This window comes from Microcaecilia unicolor, chromosome 7 (genome assembly GCF_901765095.1).
Source record: "Microcaecilia unicolor chromosome 7, aMicUni1.1, whole genome shotgun sequence".
NCBI classification, from domain to species: domain Eukaryota; kingdom Metazoa; phylum Chordata; class Amphibia; order Gymnophiona; family Siphonopidae; genus Microcaecilia; species Microcaecilia unicolor.
Genome location: NC_044037.1, coordinates 270,195,874 through 270,208,631, shown reverse-complemented (window position 1 = coordinate 270,208,631; position 12,758 = coordinate 270,195,874). Strand labels below are relative to the sequence as shown.

General features: G+C 43.9%; 1 protein-coding gene across 1 annotated transcript in view; it reads right to left on the bottom strand.

Moving 5' to 3' along the window:
- NCKAP5 (NCK associated protein 5) overlaps window positions 1-12,758 on the bottom strand; it is an 898,061-nt gene that overhangs the window by 570,850 nt on the left and 314,453 nt on the right. The gene's annotated exons all lie outside the window — the stretch shown is intronic.

Sequence of the window (12,758 nt, the reverse complement as noted above, 5' to 3'; positions counted from 1 at the left end):
AAAGTGGTCTCTGCCGCCTCACTTTAGAACGTTGGGAAAGTGAGGCTTCATTAGAATGTTGGAGGTGCGTTTTATATAGAGAGATGATTGGCTTTCGACGCAGAACACTAGGCGCAATATGTGGAATCCAAGAGTAATTGCATTAAATAGCACAGTCAGATGCGCACACAAATTTTAATGAGTGCCAATTAACATCAATAATTGGGACAAATGATTGTTAAGAGTTCGTTAACCAGTTAATTTGTGTGCACATCTGGGCAGCCCAGGGTCACAAGGAGCTACAGTGGGAACTGTCTGGGCCTGGTTCCCCAGCCTCTCAACCCACTGCACTAACCATTAGGCACCTTTGTGAAAATATGAGCTTACACTTTAAATAGCTGGTCCCTGGTTGTCATTCAGGCCTGCACTGAAGGATGTCCTACTCTTTTTCCCCTCTCTTCTGTAAACAATCAGAACATCTAGAGCAAGTAATTTAATGTCAATTATCATTTATATTGCTTTGTTATGAGCCAATGTGCTACACACCCACATCTCTGCCTTGGTTTCTCTGGTTTTTTTGTTTTTTGCACATTAAAAAGAACAGTCGAATCTTTCACGTTTAAATTTTGAACTAGCCATGACCAGAAGAACCTCAAACCTTGAAAGAACGAATGGACTGCTTGGATCACCATAAATCAGCCTCCACAATTATAAACCAAACTGAAAGCTCATTATTTCCACAGCTTTCACACAGCCTTGTTCAAACTGAAATGACAACCTGCTCTATTCCTTGAGGAGCTATTAAGACTTACAAGCATATATCAATAATTTAATTACCTGTAGGCCGCAGTACTGCAATACAAATGGTTTTCTTGAATTACTCCATGCTACTGGGTCACATCAAAAACAAAAAGAAGTTATACTACAGACCTTAGCATTCACCAGTTGTCATTTTATTAATTTATATTGCTTTATATAATTATTTTCTATAGCCAAAGCTAATCAAAGCAGTCTGCAACATTCATTTAACACCACATAAGCTACGATTACAGCAAAACATTTAGGGGTCCTTTCACCAAGGAGGCGTGTCTGGGGGGTGGAGAGAGGGCATGTCTAAGCTAATCAGTTAATGTAGTCGCATTGCCACACGATAAGGGGTCCTTTTACTAAGGTGCGCTGAAAAATGCCCCTTTTTTTGGCTGAAAATGGACGTGCAGCAAAATAAAAATTGGTGAGCATCCATTTTGGGGCTGAGACCTTACCGCCATCTATTGATTTAGCGGTAAGGTCTCACGCATTAACCAGACGGTAATCGTCAGCGCATGTACACTGCCGATTACTGCTCAGTTAGTGCCAAACAGTAGAAAATAAATAATAATTTCTGCCGCACATATCGAACATACGTAAAATATGGATTTACCGCCCAGAGCTCGTGGTAGCCAGGCGGTAGTTCCAAACTGACACACGTTGCACACGCGCCTTAGTAAAAGGGCCCCTAAGTGTCAATATTCAGCGCTTAACCAGCTAAGATAACCACACAAATAGGTTCACATAAAGCACAGTCCTATCTTTGTGGGCCTTTTGTTAAGGCGCACTATCGTTTTTAGCAGACACTAAAAATAAAGATGCGCTAAACGCTACACATGCCCATATATTATCATGGGTGTCTCTAGCATTTAGCACGTGCTAGTCAGACTCAGGGGAACTCCAAAACAGACCTGTTACTCAGATAAATCCTTAAGTACATAAGTATTGCAATACTGGGACAGACCAAAGGTCCATCAAGCCCAGCATCCTGTTTCCAACAGTGGACAATCCAGGTCATAAATCTGGAAAGATACCAAAAAAGTACAAAATATTTTATGTTGCTTATCCCAGAAATAGTGGATTTTCCCCAAGTCCAATTTAATAATGGTCTATGGATTTTTCCTTTAGGAGGCCGTCCAAACCTTTTTTAAACCCCTCTAAGCTAACCGCCTTTACCACATTCTCTGGCAACGAATTCCAGAGTTTAATTACATGTTGAGTGAAGAAACATTTTCTCTGATTCATTTTAAATTTACTACTTTGTAGCTTCACCACATGCCCCCTAGTCCTAGTATTTTTGGAAAGCGTAAACAGACGCTTCACATCTACCCATTCAACTCCACTCATTATTTTATAGATCTCTAACATATCTCCCCTCAACTGTCTTTTTTCCAAGCTGAAGAGCCCTAGCCACTTTTGCCTTTCCTCATAGGGAAGACGTCCCAACCCCTTTATCATTTCCATCACCCTTCTCTACACCTTTACTAATTCCACTATCAGGCTTATTTTCGAAAGAGAAGGACGCCCATTTTTTGACACAAATTGGAAGATGGGCATCCTTCTCACAGGGTCACCCAAATTGGCATAATCAAAAGCTGATTTTGGGCGTCCTCAACTGCTTTCCGTCGCGGGGATGACCAAAGTTCACGGGGGGGGGGGAGGGGTGTCGGAGGTGTAGCAAAGGCGGGACTGGGGCGTGCCTAACACTTGGACGACTTTACCTGGTCCTTTTTTTCTTACAACCAAGCCACAAAAATGTGCCCTAATTGACCAGATGACCACCGGAGGGAATCGGAGATGACTTCCCCTTACTGCCCCAGTGGTCACTAACCCCCTCCCACCCTCAAAAAAAATTTTTTTTTAATATTTTTACAGCCTCTATACCAGCCTCAAATATCATACCCAGTTCCATAAGAGCAGTATGCAGGTCCCTGGAGCAGTTTTAGTGGGTGCAGTGCACTTCAGGCAGGCGGACCCAGACCCAGACCCATCCCACCCCCTACCTGTTACACTTGTGGTGGTAAATGTGAGCCCTTCAAAACCCACCACAAACCCACTGTACCCACATGTAGGTGCCCCCTTCACCCCTAAGGGCTATGGTAGTGGTGTACAGTTGTGGGGCATGGGTTTTGGGGGGGGGGGGTTGGGGGGCTCAGCACACAAGGTAAGGGAGCTATGCACCTGGGAGCAATTTCTGAAGTTCACTGCCGTGCCCCCTAGGGTGCCCGGTTGGTGTCTTGGCATGTGGGGGGGACCAGTGCACTACGAATGCTGGCTCCTCCCATGACCAAATGGCTTGGATTTGGTTGTTTCTGAGATGGGCGTCCTCGATTTCCATTATCGCTGAAAATCGGGGACGACCAGCTCTAAGGACGACCAGCTCTAAGGTCAACCTAAATATCATGATTTGGGCGTCCCTGACCATATTACCGAAATGAAAATGGACGCCCATCTTTCGATAATACGGGTTTCCCCGCCCCTTCGCCGGGACGTCCTCAACAAAACTTGGGCACCCCTTTCGATTATGCCCCTCCTTATCTTACTTGAGATGCGGCGACCAGAATTGAACACAGTATTCGAGGTGCGGTTGCACCGTGGAGCGATACAAAGGCATTATAACGTCCTCATTTTTGTTTTCCATTCCTTTCCTAATAATACCTAACGTTCTATTTGCTTTTTATTTGGTTAACTTGATTCTCATCGTTAATCTGTACTCCATCTCTCTTTCCTAACACGGACACAGATCATCCCATCAAATGTAACTACTCTGTTTTGTTTCTAAGCCACATTGAAACAATGTCAGTTGTAAAATGTGGGATATTAGTGCTAAACTAAATAAATGAATAAATAAAATAAAAATTAGCTACGACGCCTTTGTAAAAGATTCCCTAAATGAGGTTTATCATAGTCAGTTAAGAGATGAACATTTCACTTAACTAGCAATGTTTTATCTGCCCGTGTATTCCCAGACATTGCCTGGCATTGAATATCTAGGAATAAATCTGGCATCAGTCAACAAAACACTGACTTCTGCCAGCTAAGTATTGAGCCTTCAACTCTCAAATTTAGGAGCATAAAAAGTAAGTGGTAATGGGGGAGATATAGTGTAGGACAGGGAAAAGAAGTTAGGAGTTTAGCACTGATTTTCAACACTAAGGGCAAACAAATCCTTTGAATACTAACATAGTAACATAGAGGGGCATAATCGAACGTCGCTGGCCAAATAGATCGCCGACGATCTATGTTGGCGGCAGCGCTACAACTGGCCGGAACCGTATTATCGAAAAAAATGGCCGGCCATCTTTTTGTTCGATAATACGGTTTAGCCTGGCTAAATGCCTTGGATGTCGCCGGGTTGGAGATGGCCAGCTTTGTTTTTCAGCGATAATGGAATAAAATACCGGCCATCTCCAACCCGGTGACATCCAAGGCATTTGGTCGTGGGAGGAGCCAGCATTTGTAGTGCACTGGTCCCCCTCACATGCCAGGACACCAACTGGGCACCCTAGGGGTTAGTGCGGTGGACTTCAGAAAAACCTCCCACATGCATAGCTCCCTTACTTTGGGTGCTGAGCCCCTCAACCCCCCCCCCCCCCAAAACCCACTACCCACAAATGTACAACACTACCGTAGCTCTTAGGGGTGAAGGGGGCAACTACATGTGGGTACAGTGGGTTTTGGAGGGCTCCCATTACCAGCACAAGTGTTACAGGTAGGGGGGGATGGGGCTGGGTCCACCTGCCTTAAGTGCACTGCGGTACCCACTAAAAGTGCTCCAGGGACCTGCATACACGCAGGCCTCTAGGACTTGTTGCTGCTGTATAACCTTGGCACAGCAGTTGACACCTGAAGACTAATCTCTTTGAAAAAGTCCTTTATTTGAATAAGCACATTTACTCACAGTTAACTGCAGATCAGAGGTTGTGCCCCACTGGCAAAGAGTCTCCCTGGTACTGAGATTAGCAGTAGGTCAGAGCTGGTAGAATGGTGTACAATGCCCTCTTTTAGCCACATTCAAGGTAAGAACTAAGTTCTCTAACGTGGGTAACACATGAAAGGGATCTAAAACTGCTTTACAAAAATGGCCACTATCTCATGAACTACCGAAAACACAACAGGGCACACTCTGACCCAGTTAGCAGGGGGGAAAGCACCATGGGAGTAGAGCCCACTACCCTACACCCACCACAATGCATTGCTGATGTGACTCTGCAGTGCACCTAACAGAAAAGGTGTCACACTCACCCGAGAGCCAAATCACAACCAGGGAAAGGCTGTCAGAGGATAGAACACATTCTGCTGTCATGGAGGTGGGTACGGCATTTGAGGCTGGCATACAGGCTGGCAAAAAAGGTTTTTATTTTTTAGTATGGGAGGGGGTTGGTGACCACTGGGGGAGTATGGGGAGGTCATCCCCCATTCCCTCCAGTGGTCATCTGGTGAGTTGGGGCACCTTTTTGAGGCTTGGTCATGAAAATAAAAGGACCAAGTAAACCCGGCGAAATACTGCTTAACGCCGTATTTTTTTTTCCATTATCGGCGAAAGCCGGCTGTCTGGTAGCCACGACCATACCCGCCCATGTCCCGCCTCCGCTTCACCGCCGACACGCCCCTTTGAACTTTCACCTGCGAGGTGACGGGAAAGCGGCGATGCTGTCAAGAAAAGCAGCTTTTGATAATACCGATTTCGCCGCTTTTCCGAGATCGCCGGCAATCTCCCGATTTGTGTCAGGAAATGGCCGGCGATCACTTTCGATTATGAGCTGGATAGTATCATAGTAGATGGTGGCAGAAAAAGACCAGGCCCTGAATTTATCCACACCTAGAACCAGAGAGCTGTCCATTATAAAAATTAATCTTTGATTCTGACAAAAGTGACGCACTATTGAATACCGACTTACAAATACACAAACTGTGAACTATTGCACCGAAAATTAAAGAGCTGGAAAAATATACAAAATGAGTTGTTATATTCTAGTCAGCAAAAATTAAAGTCAAGCAAAATTTAAACTAACCTTTCAGGATTGGTTTCTTAAACAAACAAACAAAAAAAATTCTATATTTCATTTTATGAATGTTATTAGTAAGTCATCTTAAGATCTGTTCTAACAAAACATCATTACAGATCTATCCTTCGAGAGTTGTAATAATGATGATTTCAACTGTTTAAATTCAGTATAGTACACAGGGTCAGGAAGGGTAATGAAAATTTTACTTTGGAAATTGCAAAATATTCTAGCTGCTAGTGAATTATCCAAGGGTAGTGGAGGATAGCATAGGTTCTTTTGCATCTGAAGAAGTAACATAGCACAGTTTCATTCTGGCTATAACACAGAGGTTCTCAACCCATGCCTGGGGGGAACTCCAGCTATTCAGGTGCTCAGGATATCCACAATGAATATGCATGAAATAAATTATGCATGCACTGCCTCCATGGTATGCACATGTATCTCTTGCATATTCATTGTGGATATCCTGAAAACTGATGGGCTAGGTGTGTCCTGAGGATTGGTTTGAGAATCCCTGCTCTACCATGTCAAGTGGTGATTAGAAATTGGAGGAGTGGCCTAGTGGTTAGGGTGGTGGACTTTGGTCCTGGGGAACTGAGGAACTGAGTTCGATTCCCACTTCAGGCACAGGCAGCTCCTTGTGACTCTAGGCAAGTCACTTAACCCTCCATTGCCCCATGTAAGCCGCATTGAGCCTGCCATGAGTGGGAAAGCGCGGGGTACAAATGTAACAAAAATAAAATAGATACTATTGGAGATTCTAGATGGAATGTTGCTACTATTGGAGATTCTACATGGAATGTTGCTATTCCACTAGCAACATTCCATGTAGAAGGCTGCACAGGCTTCTGTTTCTGTGAGTCTGACGTTCTGCACGTACGTGCAGGACGTCAGACTCGCAGAAGCCTGCGCGGCCACATTGGTGATCTGCAAGGGCCGACTTCTACATGGAATGTTGCTACTATTGGAGATTCTACATGGAATGTTGCTACTATTGGAGATTCTGCATGGAATGTTGCTATTCCACTAGCAACATTCCATGTAGAAGGCTGCGCAGGCTTCTGTTTCTGTGAGTCTGACGTTCTGCACGTACGTGCAGGACGTCAGACTCACAGAAACAGAAGCCTGCACGGCCACATTGGTGATCTGCAAGGGCCGACTTCTACATGGAATGTTGCTACTATTGGAGATTCTGCATGGAATGTTGCTATTCCACTAGCAACATTCCATGTAGAAGCCTGCGCGGCCACATTGGTGATCTGCAAGGGCCGACTTCTAGTGGAATAGCAACATTCCATGTAGAATCTCAAATAGTAGCAACAGTGGAGGAGTGGCCCAGTGGTTAGGGTGGTGGACTTTGGTCCTTGGGAACTGAGTTCGCTTCCTGGCACAGGCAGCTCCTTGTGATTCTGGGCAAGTCACCTAACCCTCCATTGCCCGCCGCATAGAGCCTGCCATGAGTGGGAAAGTGTGGGGTACAAATGTAACAACAACAAAAAAAAATCCCACCCACGCCAAGAAAGCATTTTCCTCGATTTTCAGCTCACAGCAGTAACCGCAGCCTGAATCAGACCCAGATATTCAATTCTAGGCTATGTCTGAACAATGGCATTGAATATCCGGGACTGCCAAGGACCAGGAAGTTATGTGGCTGCTGGCCAAGATTCAGTGCCAGCGCCCGATAGCTAAGTGGTAAAAAGATATAAGAACATAAGCATTGCTGTACTGAAACAGACCAAAAGTCCATCAAGTCTAGCATTCTATTTCTAATAGTAGCCAATCCAGGTCACAGCCGGAGAGAAAGCTGTGAGACAGTCCTGAGTGCATTGGTCCCTTGAAAAAGCAGTGCAAAGCGAAACAGGCACCTGCCGGGGCCACACTAGCACCTGGACTAACAGATAAGTGCAGTTTCTTATATGTGTGATGCTTTGGGAAGAACAAGCAGACCCGTGGCACTACATACACAGCCTGATATAAGACTTCAGCAGGAAGCCGATAGTTGTAGAAAGAAGATATATTGACAAAATTGTGATAACGAGAATAGTGATATCAAGAATACGAAAAAAGAAAAAATCTTAATTAAGTTTTGCTTGTTTGACATTGGTAGTAGAGTAAAGCCATAATAGTGTGACAGCTATCTTACAAATAAGCAGTGGATTTTCCCAAATCCATCTTAATAATGGACTATGGTAGTGTTGTTCAATGCAAGGCCCGGGGGCCAATGGTGGTCCCTGGAGACCTCTGGGGTGGCCCAGGTTGTCTTTCTGGGTTTTTCTTTTCCTGCTACTCTGCCTCTCTACCCAGGCTCAGGACAGAAAGGGGAATGTGAATGGGGGAAAAAGCCATACACTTGAAAGACAAGGCATTTCTCAATAGACAAAAGAGAATGCATTTGGAAATGCTCACAACCTTGAGGATACCCCCAATGAAGTTTGAAGGTGAGCTGGTGAGGATGGATGTGATTGACACACACACTGGTCAGAAGTCATGGCCCCACATGGGAAATTATTTGGTGGCTCTCCTTCAGCTTGTTAGAATCCAAAGTAACCCCAGCTTAAAAATTAATGAACACCAAACCATTTTTAAGCCCTGCTGTTTGTGCAGTCCTATCTGTCTGCTTAATTATGCACTGAAAATGGTGAGTAGCAGCATGTCTGTGGCTCTTTCCCTACTCTACCACCAGACTACCCCAGCATTAAATAGACTGTGACAAAGCAGTAAAAGGAGGACATTCAGAGGCACTGCCCAGTTTAGTGCTTCTGGATATTCCCTCCCAGCCTGCCAGTTGAGGATCTTAAGCAGTCAGGAACCCCTCCTGTCCTTTTGAATGTCTACCCCATAATGTAAATGTAGTAAGTATATGATGATTTTCAGTTAAAAATGCAAAGGGGCTTCCAACATCCCATTTGAATCAGAGAAAATATGTCTTCACTCAGTGAGTAATTAAACTCTGGAATTCATTGCCAGAGAATGTGGTAAAAGCAGTTAGCTTAACAGGGTTTTAAAAAAGGATTCAATAATTTTCTGAAAGATAAGTCTATAAGCCATTATTAAGATGGGCTTGGGAAAATCCACTGCATATTCTAGGATAAGCAGCATAAAATCCATTTTGCTATTCTTGGATCTTGCCAGATACTTGTGACCTGGATTGGCCACTGTTGGAAACAGGATACTGGGTTTGATGGACCTTTCGGTCTGTCTCAGTATGGCAATGCTTATGTTCCTATGTTTTTACAACACCCCATTTCTTATAGTAAAACATGATTCCTGATGCAAATTCCTTATGCAACCACAGGCAAAGTAGCCAAGTTCAATTGCCAAGCCTGGCTTTTCCTGGAACTGGCCGGGAAAAGGGCTTCTTGTGGGGCAGCATCCATAGCACAAAGATTGGAAGGAGTCACAACCATCACACAATGGTGGTGGCTTGTGATTAAACTCACTGTGTACATGTAGCAGGTTAAGAAAAGCAACATGCGCTGTAGACGTATCACTGCAGTGCCTAAGTTATTTATTTATTTATTTATTTGTTCGTTTATTTGTTACATTTGTACCTCACATTTTCCCACCTATTTGCAGGCATAATGTGGCTTACATAATACCATAGAGGCGTTTGCCAATTTGATTGATAGCAGATATTGTGGTCAGATGAGGTAGGTGTGGATCAGGCATCAAGGGTCGAAGGAAGTGAAGATTATAAATTGTCCAGTTATGCTGTGTTGCTGGGGATGGGTTAAAGGGGATGGCTCTTACGGAAATGTGAAAAAAAAATCTAAGGAGCTGCAAATGGCATCATTATGGTGGGCAAGCCCTGAAGAAACCAGTTCCATTTGTGATGGCAGCTGAAGCAGTACAAAACCACCAGGCCAAAAACTGAGTATATAAATAATGTGAATTATGCCAATAAGCATTTTAAAATGCTGCTAAAAATATATTCACCTCTCTCAGATAATGGAAACAAATCTTGAAAAGTCCATTAGCCATTATTAAGATGGACTTGGGAAAATCCAATGCTTATTTCTAGGATAAGCAGTATAGAATCTGTTTTACTTTTTGGGGATCTTGCAGGTATTTGTGACCTGGATTGGCCACTGTTGGAAACAGGATATTGGGCTTGATGGACCTTCAGCCTGTCCCAGTATGGCAACGCTTATGTTCTAATGTAGTATGCTGAGATTAACAAGTGTTAATGCTGAATTTTAGCACAAGTGTTATCTACACCAAAAAACTGTGTTAAATGCCCATTGTAATAAAGGGTGTTAATCTCTGAGCTTTGAAACAGATAGCGGTAGCATGCGTGGCCACGAAGGCCCCCCACCGTGAAATACGTAACGTGCCCAGTGGTCTTATCCTCCCAGAATGCATAAGAGTAGAGCTTCATGGCCTCCACCCACTCCCGCACCTATTACTTCTCTCTCCCAAGCACATCCCATCTAAATTTGGATCATGACCAATGTGAGCAAGAGGGAATCCTTCTCCCTGTTTCCCCTCTAGCTCCAAAATTCAAAAGGATGCCAACTGACTGTATTCAGTACTGGGGGTAATAGAGAGGATGAGTCTCTTCTGCTCCTGTCAAAGGGTCAACTTTAGGTAGGACCTGTCTTTAATTCCAGAGGCTACACGAGGAACGTTGTGGGCTACAACTGGTTTTTCATTTGCTCCCAAAACGTAATACAAAAATATTACTGTACCTGTAGCGGTTTTTCATTACCAGCAGTAGCTTACCCTCTGTTTACTGAGCTGCACTAGCGGCTGCCGTGCACTTCTGCACGGCTTAGTAAACACGGGGGTTATCTTGATATTTATAAACTGGCATGAATTCGCAAGCGGTGCAGTTCATGAACAGTTTCCATTTACATTAACCCCTTCATTTTATAAACGGTGCTTTAAATTGTGTGAACAAATATAGGCGCACACCCAATTTCCATGCGGCAATTTAATTGAATAACGTGCCAATTAGAACTGATAATTGGATGTTAATAGTTAATGATGCTGAAATTAATTAAAATTAATGTGCGTGTATTTACGTGCCCAGATCCATACGGCTCCAATAAAAAAGGGTGAGGCTATGAGAGGGACATGGGCGGATCAGGGGCGCTTATAGAATAAGGGGGATCCACGCCTAATATAGGTGCAGGGAGTTACATCAAGGTTTCATTGGTGTAAATGTTCATGCTTAAATGTAATCATGGGTTCCTGGCACTTAGCATTATTCTTTAAATGACGCTTAGCTTTGAACGCTGTTTACAGAATAGCACTAAGTGCAATTTTTTGGCATTTACCCCTAACTGTGTCGAGGAGTGGTCTACTGGTTAGAGTACTGGCCTTGTAATACAGAGGTGGCTGGTTCAAGTCCCACTGCTGCTCCTTGTGATCTTGGGCAAGTCACTTAACTCTCCATTGCCTCAGGTACAAACTTAGATTGTGAGCCATCCTGGGACAGAGAAATATCCAGAGTACCTGACTGTAACTCACCTTGAGCTACTACTGAAAAAGGTGTGAGCAAAATCTAATAAATAAATAAACATGAGCTAACTCAGAAGTGCATTAAAGCTAGTGCAGAATTAATATTTATGTTAATGAGGCCTAATGGTGAATCGGTAGGTCACTTGCTTACTGAGGGACCCTTTTATGGAGCAGCAGTAAGCCCAACGCAAGCTTACTGCACGCTAATCTTGAACTACCATTGGCCAAATGCAGCCACCGGTGGTAGTTCCAGCCCCAGCACGCGCCATTTGCCACACTGCGGAAAAATCGGCCATGATTTTCTAGCGAGGCGGTAACCTGTGGTTACCACCAGGTTAGCACGGGAACCCTTACCGCCACCTCAATGGGTGGCAGTAAGTGCTCCCCCTTGCACTGCCACACAGTAAGAGCTAGGCCGTGTCTTTTTTCAGGCATTTGTACCCGCTGCGGCCAAAACGGCCCCCACCGCTAACGCAGGTCCCTTTTTACCACGGCTTGGTAAAAGGACCTCTGAGCCAATAACCTGACTTTAAATCCTGCACTGGGATTTCTGTTGAGTAGCCAGCATCTGGCCAACTCAGCCAGCCATCCGCAGGCTTTTTTTGAGGGGGTACTTGGGGGTACTGAGTACCGGCACCTTTTCCATTGTCTGCTAAAATTGACCCATGGTCCCCAAGTTTTAATGAAAGATTTCAGACTCTACACACCAATTCTGCCTTGTCATAGATTCTGTGACTGGTTGTAGGGGGCCTGACTATTGAGGGGTGGGTCTCTCGGTGATCACCCCACCCCTGAAGGGTGGCCTGGCATTTGAGTACCGGCACCTTTTTTGCTAGAAAAAAACACATTGGCTTTTAGTCAATAAGGGATCCTTTAACAAAGGCGCACTAAAAATAAGCTTGTGGTAAATGCTAGAGACACCCGTATATTCCTATGGGTGTCTCTAGCATTTAGCACGCACTAAAAATGTTACCCTGCTAACAGTCTGTAAGAAACTGTCACACAACTGGTGGCCCTCATAGGTCATCCACTACTTGATACATGTGTGTAGGCTGCCACCTCTATTTTTAATGTTATGATAATCTTAACGCACTAGTGCACTGGCCCCATTTATCCTCACTGTAAAACATCCACTTCATTTATTTTTCATTTAATGTTTTTTTCTGACATGCCTATTTATACAGTACTACCCCTGAGTTTCTTCTGTTCCTAAATTATTTTTCAACAGTGACTTAAAAAATACAAAGAATAATGGAAACGTATCAGTCTTTTCTTACTGAGAACAAAGGAATGTTATCAAATGAATTCAATGAATAATGACTTTGTTTATCTTGGACAAAGTTACTCTGCTACTGCAAAAAGATGAGCAAAAAAGCTAAAAAAAACAAAAAAAAACAAAAAGAGTTTTGCTGAATATATTTCTGTAACAAGTGCATTTCTCAGGCAATAATAACCGCCCGATGGACTCTAAATCGGGAAAACCTTGAAACAATCTCCCAA